General features: G+C 40.9%; 1 protein-coding gene across 4 annotated transcripts in view; it reads right to left on the bottom strand.

The window, feature by feature from the left end:
* The window catches only part of LOC126236641 (phospholipid-transporting ATPase IF-like), a 683,598-nt gene that overhangs the window by 4,502 nt on the left and 666,024 nt on the right, over positions 1 to 13,072 (bottom strand). The gene's annotated exons all lie outside the window — the stretch shown is intronic.

Raw genomic sequence — 13,072 nt, 5'->3', positions numbered from 1 at the left:
AAGTGATATGTGCAAATTTCCAACGCGCTCATTGCTGACAGATAGTGATTTTCAGTAGGTGGCATTTTCAAGTTGCCTCTGAAGACCCTGCAGAAGCTGGCAGTTTTTTTGCTGTTAAGGATATTATTAATACTTTTGTCAATTTTTATTAAGCTTTTTGTCCTTGGAATGGACCCATCCAATAGAATGTCAGGACAATCTTACATCACACACCATAAGACAGATAAACATGAACTCTATTGCAGAGGACATAATGCAAAAGACAATTTTAGTGTAAGTCATTCATAATGGTGAATGAAATGATTAGATGAAATTACTTTAGGAGAGTCTTAGGCTTTTTAGCTTTTTTATTTACCGGTGTAGAAAATATTTTAATTATTAGTTTGGGTGAATCCACTGCTGCTTTTAGATTATTTATAGTACGTGTTAAAAATGTGCGGTGCTCATCTATTTTGGTGCTACGTCCAATAATTTTTTGCAGTTTGTAGTAAATGTTTTGCTTTGTTTTCTGACAGTGCACAGAACTATTGTGAAATCATAATGGCAAACAGCATATCATGTCTATAATTAAGCTGTATTTGATAATAAGTGGCACTATAATGTACCGATTGCAGAATTCTTGGAGCAGCAACTACGTTCAGTAATTTTGTGGTGCTGTGGGTAGCAGAGATTGATCTTGACTATGACTTTGGCAGTGAGTATTTCATGCAAATGGGCAATGGCTTGTGGTGCTACTCTTACATTGTGTTACACAGGAGTTGTAGCAAGGTTGACAGATTACGTAATGGCTCACGCATGCGACTGTGAGCCTGATAGTGGTACTATCTCTAATAATCTGCTTTGATTACATGAAGGTATGGCTATCACTGGGCAAAGCAGATGGTTGTGCATGAGGCAGATCTTTAGTAGTTGTTGTTTATGTGGTTGGATTAGAAGCAGGAGGGTTTGAAGGGTGGGTATGTTTGGTGGCTGTGAAGAAACAGCTCCACATGTCAAAGACATGATGGGAACTCCACAGACTTAAACAAAAGTGAATAATGTAAGCTGAATTGGAAGATAGATGGAACCAGGCAAATACTTCAGAATAAGTTCTCACCTGTTAAGTTCTCCACTGTTTAAGACTTGGCGAAAGGGTAATTGTTTAGCAAGAACGGCAAATATCTGATATGAAGACTGAAATCTGTAAAAATTTTCATAACAAAGACAGCGCTGCCACTAGAGGAGTTCTGGAGATGATTGTAGTGAAGACTCACAAAGTAACATTCAGAGTAATCAGTTCTGTTCAGCACTTTATCATTCCTGTTTAGTGTGCATAATTACTGAGCCGTAATGAAAATCTGTCCAATCGTGCTGGAAGTTGCTGCTTTTTTGATGCACGATGCTTTGTAATGGGATCCACTTAAAGTTGAGTAGTATAGCATTTACTAATTTGTGTGCATGATTCCTGTGCGTATGAAACATACATTACTGATTAAGACTAATGCAGGGAAAGTGAGGGAATTGACATTTTTGGAGCTTGACTATTCGTTATCTACACCTAGAACAGGGAACAAATTTCAGTCTTTCTTGAACTAGACAAATGGGATGTTTCATTTATTGGGTCTTACACTCTCCAACAAAAGTTATACTTAAAGGATTTGTTTATGTACTGGAGAAAGCTGATTTAGAAATCATCTTCAGGGAATTAAGATTAATAACACTAAATTGCAAAATCTCCAGTAATTGATAAATGAATAGTAAGACCAAATCAGTCTGAAATAACTAGTGTAGTACAGGGGAGTCTGCTCTACATTTCTAACAGTGAATTAGAAATTAACACCAGTGTAAGAAAGTTAAAATAATAGCTGAGGTGTCTTTTGAGACTGCTAGTTGTAGAAGTGGCCTAGTTTCTTTTCCTTAATCCTTCACTTTACACAGTTTAATTTAAGGAGCAAAATGCAAATCAAACACAGCTGAAAATTTAGTAAAATAAAGCCTGTGTGTATCTTAATATAAAATAGTAGGTGATAAATGCTTTCGAGAGACGTGAGACAGGGCATTTGACATTGCTATCCTTCAATTCATGTTTGGATATTAGGCTTTTAAAACTTCTGTAACCCGGAGGTACTAATCAGCTGCATTAGACTGCTACTGTATTTCATTAAAATAAATCAAAGTGTTTGGTACTTTGTGTTTGTATGATGAACTGTAGTGGCATGTAATTGGAAAACTGAAATAAAAATATAGGATGGCACTGACACGTTTATCAGTGAACAAAGTCAAGGTAATGCGAAATGGCTCGTAACGTCACAGAGGAGGCAAGACAAATAAAACATAAATCAATACCTAACAATGTATGTGCTATATGCCTATTTCTCTCTCTCTCTCTCTCTCTCTCTCTCTCTCTCTCTCTCTCTCTCTCCCCTCCCCCTCCCCCCCCCTCTCCTTTCTCTCCCTCACATCCTCTCATATATTAAAGAGAGTCACTTGCGAGCCAAAACTACTCATGGTCTTAAACTTATTGTGCATATGTATTACAACCACAGTTTTCAAATTGCAGCTCTACATGAGCAGCAAAGTTCTTTTGGAAAAAATGAAATGTGATTTAGACATTACTTAATATTGCCACAGTTACTTAACCTGAAAAATTATTTATTATGGACCATCAGTTTATTTTCATTGTAGTCATCCAGACACTCACAAGAGCTGGGGAGCTAAAGCAGTAATACTGCTATTGCAAAATTTACCTCAAAAATGAAACGCGTAACATTTTGTCAAGTTTTTCAAAAAATAAAATTTTATCCAGAAAAAAGAGAGGGTGGACTTGGAGGATACATTACTCATTAAATAGGGAAATTGCTCAGCCCACAAATCAAGGAAGACACAATAGGACATGATGGTAAAATCAGCACTGAAATGCTAGCTATAGATGGTATTTGAAAACCCAAAAAGTTAACAACATTGCCAATTAACATGTCAGGAATAAATGAAGACCAGATTGAAAATAAAAGCAGAGATACACCATAAACAGACAGTAAAATAGAACAATGAAATGCCCACACATTTTCTGTTCAGATACCACATTCTTTTCCAACCATTTCTTTGCTATACTGTTCTTTCCTCATGATTACTCCTGGTACAAAACATCCTCTTACCATTACCCACTCTGGCTCTTATCAAAGTAAGACCTGCTTCATTAATAGTAAAGTTAGTTTCGAAATGCTGTAAATCTGGTGATTCAATAAGGACTTCAGAATTGGTCACTTGTGTACACATTTATTGGACTGACTAGAAGGGCTGTTTACGGTGTAATTATGTGGCAAAATATTAGGGGCTTTCGATAAGTAAGGCAACACATTTTTTTTTTTTCCTGAAAATGCTTCTTCTTATTCCTCACTTTTTTTGGCTGCAAAACCCTATTTTTCAACATATCTCCATTCAATACAATGGCCCTATGCCACCTTACTCAGAGGCCCTGTATGTCCGCATGGTAGTCCTCTTCTGGGCGATGTCAGAAACGTTTGCTGCATCAGTAACTTATCCATCCTCTACGAACTGCTTCCTGTGGAGTGCATCCTTCATCGGGCCAAACAGATGGAAGGTGCGTGATCTGGACTGTATGTTGGGTCAGGAAGAACAGTCCAATGAAGTTTTGTGAGCTCCTCATGGGTGTGCAGACTTGTGTGAGGCCTTGCGTTGTCATGGAGAATGAGAAGTTCGTTTGCATTTTTGAAGTGATGAATACACTGAACTCATTTCTTCAGTTTCCTGAGGGTAGTACAATACACTTCACATTTGATTGTTGCATCATGAGAGAGTACATCAAACAGAAAAACCGCGAATTTACTGAGGATGCAGCTTTGACCTTTTTCGTCAGAGAAGAGGTGATGTGGCGTCACTTCATGGATTGCCCTTTTTGTTTCAGTTTGAAGCGATGGACCAATGTTTCATTGCCTGTGATAATGTTTGACAAAAGATTGTCACAGTCAGTTATAGCGTGCAAGCAACTCCATACATATGCTTTTTCATTGCTCTTTATGGTCTTCTGTTAGGCAGCAAAGAACCCAGCAGGCACACACCTTTGAGTACCACAACTGGTGGACGAATATGTCAGTCCTACCAACAGAGAGGTCCAGTTGCGCGGCAAGGTGTTTGATTGTGATCTGCCAGCCACCTTGAATGAGTGTGTCTGCACATTTCAACATTGCGGGAGTCACAGCTATGTGTGGCTGGTTAGCAGGCAGGAGATCTGACAGGTCAATGTGACCACGTTGTGATGATACAAATGAGGCATCTAGTCATCATCACCAAACAACTCACCATGCTTTTGTTCATTGCCAGGTCTCCCTAGACATTCTGCAAGCACCTATGAATATCTGTAATGCTCTGGTTTTCTGGTAAAAGAAACTCAATGACAGTTCTCAGCTTGGAAAGCACCTCCATTACAGATGCCATTTTGAAGGCACATATAGCACTGCTACATATCAGGAGTTCATGAAACTGTAAGGGTTCAAGTGTGGGTATTCCATGACATCTCACATGAAATACCGCATGTTTTGCATTACTTATTGAACGTCCCTCGTATGTCAAATTTTTTCATTCATAGTAATAAATCAGACTCCTCAAAGCAATAATGCCAATTGTTCTAATATGATTGTGTTCACAGCTTCTGAATGTGCTTTGTTTTGAATAATCAAAGAATGTGACAACTTTACAACAGAATTTTCAAATCACATGATAAATTTTTGTGTGTCATATTTGGTACAGTGGGGCCAGCTACTCATAACATAATATAGCAATTATGATTCCAAAAAGACTGCTAAGTCAGATTGCTTTATTTGTTACAAAAAGCTCTACTTCTGCAAATAACCATTGTCAGCGCATCTGTAAGTGAATGGTGGATAATTTTGCCACAATATTTCCAACATTCTTGGTAAATATTAACTAGAAAACATTATTATAAAATTTGAATATAATAGAGGGAAACATTCCACGTGGGAAAAATATATCTAAAAACAAAGATGATGTGACTTACCAAACGAAAGTGCTGGCAGGTCGATAGACACACAAACAAACACAAACATCCACAAAAAATTCAAGCTTTCGCAACAAACAGTTGCTTCATCAGGAAAGAGGGAAGGAGAGGGAAAGACGAAAGGATGTGGGTTTTAAGGGAGAGGGTAAGGAGTCATTCCAATCCCGGGAGCGGAAAGACTTACCTTAGGGGGAAAAAAAGGACGGGTATACACTTGCGCACACACACATATCCATCCGCACATACACAGACACAAGCAGACATTTGTAAAGGCAAAGAGTTTAGGCAGAGATGTCAGTTGTGGTGGAAGTACAGAGGCAAAGATGTTGTTGAAAGACAGGTGAGGTATGAGCGGCGGCAAATTGAAATTAGAAATTAGCAGAGATTGAGGCCTGGCGGATAACGAGAAGAGAGGATATACTGAAGGGCAAGTTCCCATCTCCAGAGTTCTGGCAGGTTGATCCAACTCCCCAAGACACTATCCAAATTGAATCCTGCCTGGAACAGTTCCGTCCTCCGTCACAGCGGGACCCACCTCCTCTTCCTCAAAATCACCCTCTCCAAACTTTCCAGGAATTTCTGACTTCCAGCCTTGCCTCTCAATCCTTCTTAAGAAACCTTAATCCTACTCCCAACATCACCACTGCTGAAGCCCAGCCTATCCGTGATCTGCGGACAAGGATTCCACAACCGTGGTAGTTGATCGTCGGGAGTATGTGGCTGAGGGACTGCATCAGCTTTCAGACAACACTACGTACAAAGTTTGCCAAGGTAATCCCATTCCTGATGTCCAGGTGGAGCTTCAAGGAATCCTCAGAACCTTAGGCCCCCTACAAAACCTTTCACCTGACTCCATCAACCTCCTGACCCCACCAACACCCCGCACCCCTACCTTCTGCCGTCTTCCTAAAATTCACAAACCCAATCATCCCGGCTGTCCCATTGTAGCTGGTTACCAAGCCCCCACAGAACGTATCTCTGCCTACGTAGATCAACACCTTCAACCCATTACATGCAGTCTCCCATCCTTCATCAAAGACACCAACCACTTTCTCGAATGCCTGGAATCCTTACCCAATCTGTTACCCACGGAAACCATCCTTGTAACCATTGATGCCACTTCCTTATATACAAATATTCCGCACGTCCAGGGCCTCGCTGCGTTGGAGCACTTCCTTTCACGCCGATCACCTGCCACCCTACCTAAAACCTCTTTCCTCATTACCTTAGCCAGCTTCATCCTGACCCACAATTTCTTCACTTTCGAAGGCCAGACATACCAACAATTAAAGGGAACAGCCATGGGTACCAGGATGGCCCCCTCGTACGCCAACCTATTTATGGGTCGCTTTGAGGAAGCCTTCTTGGTTACCCAGGCCTGCCAACCCAAAGTTTGGTACAGACTTATTGATGACATTTTCATGATCTGGACTCACAGTGAAGAAGAACTCCAGAATTTCCTCTCCAATCTCAACTCCTTTGGTTCCATCAGATTCACCTGGTCCTACTCCAAATCCCATGCCACTTTCCTTGACGTTGACCTCCATCTGTCCAATGGCCAGCTTCACACGCCCGTCCACATCAAACCCAGCAACAAGGAACAGTACCTCCATTATGACAGCTGCCACCCATTCCACATCAAACGGTCCCTTCCCTACATCCTAGGTCTTCGTGGCAAACGAATCTGCTCCAGTCCGGAATCCCTGAACCATTACACCAACAATCTGAAAACAGCTTTTGCATCCCGCAACTACCCTCCCGACCTGGTACAGAAGCAAATATCCAGAGTCACTTCCTCATCTCCTCAAACCCAGAACCTCCCACAGAAGAACCCCAAAAGTGCCCCACTTGTGACAGGATACTTTCTGGGACTGGATCAGACTCTGAATGTGGCTCTCCAGCAGGGATACGACTTCCTCAAATCCTGCCCTGAAATGAGATCCATCCTTCATGAAATCCTCCCCACTCCACCAAAAGTGTCTTTCCGCCGTCCTCCTAACCTTCGTAACCTCTTAGTTCATCCCTATGAAATCCCCAAACCACCTTCCCTACCCTCTGGCTCCTACCCTTGTAACTGCCCCCTGGTGTAAAACCTGTCCCATGCACCCTCCCACCACCACCTACTCCAGTTCTGTAACCCGGAAGGTGTACACGATCAAAGGCAGAGCCACGTGTGAAAGCACCCACGTGATTTACCAACTGACCTGCCTACACTGTGAAGCTTTCTATGTGGGAATGACCAGCAACAAACCGTCCATTCGCATGAATGGACACAGGCAGACAGTGTTTGTTGGTAATGAGGATCACCCTGTGGCTAAACATGCCTTGGTGCACGGCCAGCACAACTTGGCACAGTGTTACACCGTCCGGGTTATCTGGATACTTCCCACTAACACCAACCTGCCAGAACTCCAGAGATGGGAACTTGCCCTTCAGTATATCCTCTCTTCTCATTATCCGCTAATTTCTAATTTCAATTTACCGCCACTCATACCTCACCTGTCTTTCAACAACATCTTTGCCTCTGTACTTCCGCCTGGACTGACATCTCTGCCCAAACTCTTTGCCTTTACAAATGTCTGCTTGTGTCTGTGTATGTGCGAATGAATATGTGTCTGTGTGTGTGTGTGTGAGTGTATACCTGTCCTTTTTTCCCCCTAAGGTAAGTCTTTCTGCTCCCGGGATTGGAATGACTCCTTACCCTCTCCTTTAAGACCCACATCCTTTCATCTTTCCCTCTCCTTCCCTCTTTCCTGATGAAGCATTCGTTTGTTGCGAAAGCTTGAATTTTGTGTGGATGTTTGTGTTTGTTTGTGTGTCTATCGACCTGCCAGCACTTTCATTTGGTAAGTCACATCATCTTTGTTTTCAGATTTATTATAAAATTTGTTACATATGTCAGATGGTTTTGACATCCATATATTATTGGGATTCTGTCCCTTTCTCTTTGTCTTAATTACACTCTGTTAGTGTCCTTGGAGTAATAATTGTTGGCTGTACTACAAATAACTTGTTATGTGATATTGTTAGTGGTCTTGTATAATCTCTGGTTGTTTCATAATATTTTGTGTCTATCTGTTTTCTTGATTGATAATTTCAATAAAGTTTTCGATGTATTTTCTTGTGTTTTAGGTTGATTTGTTTATTTGTCTATGATGTAAGAATTATTGTACCACAATTATGTACTGAATATTTCCATCTTAAATTATACAGATACCCAATAGTGCAAAGATATGGAGCCTGTAATAATGCATTTTGTATTAGCTGACATGTAATACAGCATGCCTGCATGACAAGAAGTAGACTGTCAGTGAGAATACCATAGTGTCAGCAAGAGGATTGACTGTACCTTCTTACCTACTTAACCATGAAATGAATAATATTTATTGCTAGTTTCTCAGAACTTTTTATATTTAACTTCGTATTGCACCATATGCCCTGATTCCAACCACCCACATGACATCACCTGTCCTAGTTGTTCCTCTCATTGGCCACCACCTTCTAATTCCTATTCTCCCTCTCCCTTCCACTTCCATAATTATTTTCTATTTAGTTTATGTTAATATGTTTTGTCCATCACTTTCTTTTCTTTAATTAGCTGCTTCCCCTCAATATTTTGTACTTTCAACAATATTATGAGAAGGATAGATTGCTACTCAGCAAATAAAGGAGATGCTGAGTTGCAGGTAGGCACAACAAAAATACTGCTATACATTTAAGTTTTTGGTAAAAAGACTTTCTGAAGTAGAAACCACACATACAGTCACACAAGCGCAACTCACACACACGACTGCTGTATCTAGCCACTGTCGGAATCAGGTTGTGTGTTTCCTACTTCATAAGGTCTTTTGGTGGACAGCTCAAATGCATACCACCGAGCGGGGTGGCGCAGTGGTTAGACACTGGACTCGCATTCGGGAGGACGACGGTTCAATCCCGCGTCCGGCCATCCTGATTTAGGTTTTCCGTGATTTCCCTAAATCACTCCAGGCAAATGACGGGATGCTTCCTCTGAAAGGGCACGGCCGCCTTCCTTCCCAATCCTTCCCTAATCCGATGAGACCGATGACCACGCTGTCTGGTCTCCTTCCCCAAACCAACCAACCAACCAACCTCAAATGCATACCACTACTAGTTTTTTCTCATAATGTTGTCCATACCCCCCTCCCAAGTCTATGTAAGGTCTCCACTCGTCACTCTCTTTCATTACATTGTACACTCTTCTCTTTTGCTGCCACTCTCTCAAACTGACCATCATCACTGTCTCCTCTGTCCTTGGTTCCCATTGCTATTGCCTTCATTCACCTCTCTTTCACTGCACTTTCTGTCTCCCATCATCACTGTCTCCTCTCTCTTCCAACATCACTGTCTCTCTGCTGCTGTATTTCAGCACAAAAAAGTGTGAATATGTTTGTGTGTCAAAATTTTTGCTGAAGAAGGTGGGATGAAGATTGAGGCAGCTGTTCCCCACTTTTCTGTCAGAGCCTTTTAAGAAGGAGCATATTCAACTTTTTTTGTACTCTGACAGTAGCATTTTCAGGCTGGTTCCCTTCTTTGCCTTCTTACAGCAGGGTTTGCTGCTTATATAAAATGGATTTTGTAGGTCAATGAAGTTATGACAGTTTGTTTCTATACACCACTGGCCATTAAAATTGCTACACCACGAAGATGCCATGCTGACATGAGGAAAGTTTCCAACCGATTTCTCATACAAAAACAGCAGTTGACCGGTGTTGCCTGGTGAGACGTTGTTGGGATGCCTCGCGCAAGGAGGAGAAATGTGTACCATCACGTTTCCGACTTCGATAAACGTCGGATTGTAGCCTATTGTGATTGTGGTTTATCGTATCGCGACATTGCTGCTCGAGTTGGTCGAGATCCAATGACTGTTAGCAGAATATGGAATCGGTGGGTTCAGGAGGGTAATACGGAACGCCGTGCTGGATCCCAACGGCCTCGTATCACTAGCAGTTGAGATGACAGGCATCTTATCCGCTGTAATGGATCGTGTAACCAGTCTCGATCCCTGAGTCACCAGATGGGGACGTTTGCAAGACAACAACCATCTGCACAAACAGTTCGATGACGTTTGCAGCAGCATGGACTATCAGCTTGGAGACCATGGCTGCGGTTACCCTTGACGCAGCATCACAGACAGGAGCGGCTGTGATGGTGTACTCAACGATGAACCTGGGTGCACAAATGGCAAAACGTCATTTTTTCGGATGAATCCAGGTTCTGTTTACAGCATCATGATGGTCGCATCCGTGTTTGCCGACATTGTGGTGAACGCACATTGGAAGCGTGTATTCGTCATTGCCATACTGGTGTCTCACCCGGCTTGATGGTATGGGGTGCCATTGGTTACACGTCTTGGTCACCTCTTGTTTGCATTGACGGCACTTTGAACAGTGGATGTTACATTTCAGATGTGTTACGATCCGTGGCTCTACCCTTCATTCGATCCCTGCGAAACCCTACATTTCAGCAGGATAATGCACGACCACATGTTGCAGGTCCTGTACGGGCCTTTCTGGATACAGAAAATGTTCGACTGCTGCTCTGACCAGCACATTCTCCAGATCCCTCACCAACTGTAAACATCTGGTCAATGGTGGCCGAGCAACTGGCTCGTCACAATACGCCAGTCACTACTCGTGATGAACTGTGGTATCGTGTTGAAGCTGCATGGGCAGCTGTACCTGGGCACGCCATCCAAGCTCTGTTTGACTCAATGCCCAGGCGTATCAAGGCCGTTATTACGGCCAGAGGTGGTTGTTCTAGGTACTGATTTCTCAGGATCTATGCACACAAATTGCGTGAAAATATAATCACATGTCAGTTCTAGTATAATATATTTGTCCAATGAATACCTGTTTATCATCTGTATTTCTTCCTGGTGTAGCAGTTTTAATGGCCAGTAGTGCAGTTTGATACATGCACAGAAACAACAAATAAGTACGGATAATGTAATGTTAACAAAAATTTGTCTCATATCCAATGCAAGTTCATTTTACCCCACTTTACATAAAGAAGCAAAATATTTTTAGGCTACAGCTAAAGTATACCAAAAGATGTGGCGTTTGACTAGTAAGTATGAAGAATTTCATTTGACAAATAATTTTTTTAAGATGCTTATGCCGCCAGGTGCACCATCGAATAATTTCCAGTTCAAGACAGTCTGTATATGAGTGAAGTGCTTGTTATACAGAGACAGCACTTCATAAAGTTTTATTGATGAAAAAAGGTGATAAAAACATAGTTTGGTGACCTCAGAATGACCCAGAACCCTCACCAACGTGTTCACCACATCAGTTAAAACTACATTTAAGCCTCAGGCCAGGTATTAATGCATAAATTATGTAACTTTCAACCTCTGGATATCGGTAATGGATAATGATATCAAAAAAAGTTTCAAAGCCTGAGAATGTCATCTTAAGGATATTTGGTAAAAATGTTGACGTTTTGCCGTGGATAGAAAGTACAGAAATGGCTATCCCCACAAGAGGTACTTTTGGTACCAAAAAAGTCACGGATTTTCAGAGCTTTATTATCAAACTGCCCATGAATAAATGGTGCTTTTAGGTCATCTAAGCCCACCCTAGACCACACGTAATGCAAAAGAATCAACCAATTTGTTCAGTTGGCCTGGGCTGGTAGGAAATGTGTGATCTTTAAATTTTGACTCTGTACTGAAGGATAGCTACAGTATGTCCATTATTCCAGTAGGCATACAAATGGTCGCTAGGTCAAGGGCTATCCAGAACACTTGACTCACTTATCACTGTGATCAATAGAACGCGAGATATGACCATCTAAAAACTTGTCTTTTCATGCGTGGAGTTTTGGAACATTGGTACCATGCACAGTCATCGATAAACTTATTTTTCATTCACTCATAACTTCACCCACGACTATTTCGCAGCTTTTCTTCTCGATGCATATATCAATCACAGAAAAAGGAGTGTCACATTTCTGTTGCCATTGTATGTTACCTTACCTTTTACTGTTACAAATTTTGTATTAAAATTCTTCGGACATTATTTACTGTTAAATGTGCAGTGTAACAGTTTTCATCTGAGCAACATTACAGATAAGTGGTGCACAGTAAGGTACTTTTAGATGCTTTTTGAATATTTGTCAACTATATAAGTTGTTTAATTCTAAAAATAATGTGCCCCTTCTTGTTAATATAGTATTTTTGTAGCAGCAAGAAACAAATGCAATTAGGTTTGGAAGAAAAAACCAGTTCGTTACATAAAAGAACACTAGATACACATAACAGTATGTATAGATGGGTGCAATCATTCTAAACAGAAGTTAATAAAAGTCTTCACTTAAAAGTGGTAATATTAACTACAGTCAACTTGCAAATATGGTATGAATATGTCTTCTATCACTATTTTGTCTACTACCACTCTTTTGGCTTAAGCTTTATGGGTGCCAAGAAGAAGGAGAAGAAAAATTACCAACACAGACCCACATTATTTTTGAGTAATGCATATAAATAATATGTGGCTGATACTGTATGTAATCAAAATATGATTTAATGCATATATTTTATAATAAAAAGAAATTGTGTTAATACATAGGCCAGTGAATACTCCAATAAGAAAGCTTCAAAAGAAGGAAGCATTACTGCTCTTAAGTGCGGTGCAAGTTGGAGTAAGTGTTTGATGTTGGGTTACATGATGAAAGGATAGTGAAAAAACACATTTTTGTAACTAGCGTTATTTCTCTTTTGCTGCACTAAGTGACCATTTATCAGGAGGTGAAAAGGTGCCAACAGAAGCATAATAATCATAAACAGTGTAGGTGATTGCTATATTACTCTTACAAATACAAAAATAAAGGTTAAAATAAAATGTGTGTATATAGTTTTCTTCCAAAAGATCTCCTATCATTAGTAAACTTTCTCTCAAAAGAGAAGCTGCTAATAAAACGGAGATCAGAGGAAAGAACATCTGAATAAATAGTGGGGAGGGAACTCTGACACAGTACGGAATCTGCCAAAATGAAATTACATTGGCTGCTGTGTAACTCGGTTACCATAACAAA

Source organism: Schistocerca nitens, chromosome 2 (assembly GCF_023898315.1).
Source record: "Schistocerca nitens isolate TAMUIC-IGC-003100 chromosome 2, iqSchNite1.1, whole genome shotgun sequence".
NCBI classification, from domain to species: Eukaryota; Metazoa; Arthropoda; class Insecta; order Orthoptera; family Acrididae; genus Schistocerca; species Schistocerca nitens.
Note: the sequence above shows the minus strand (reverse complement) of the source record. Positions and strands in the feature narration are given on the sequence as shown.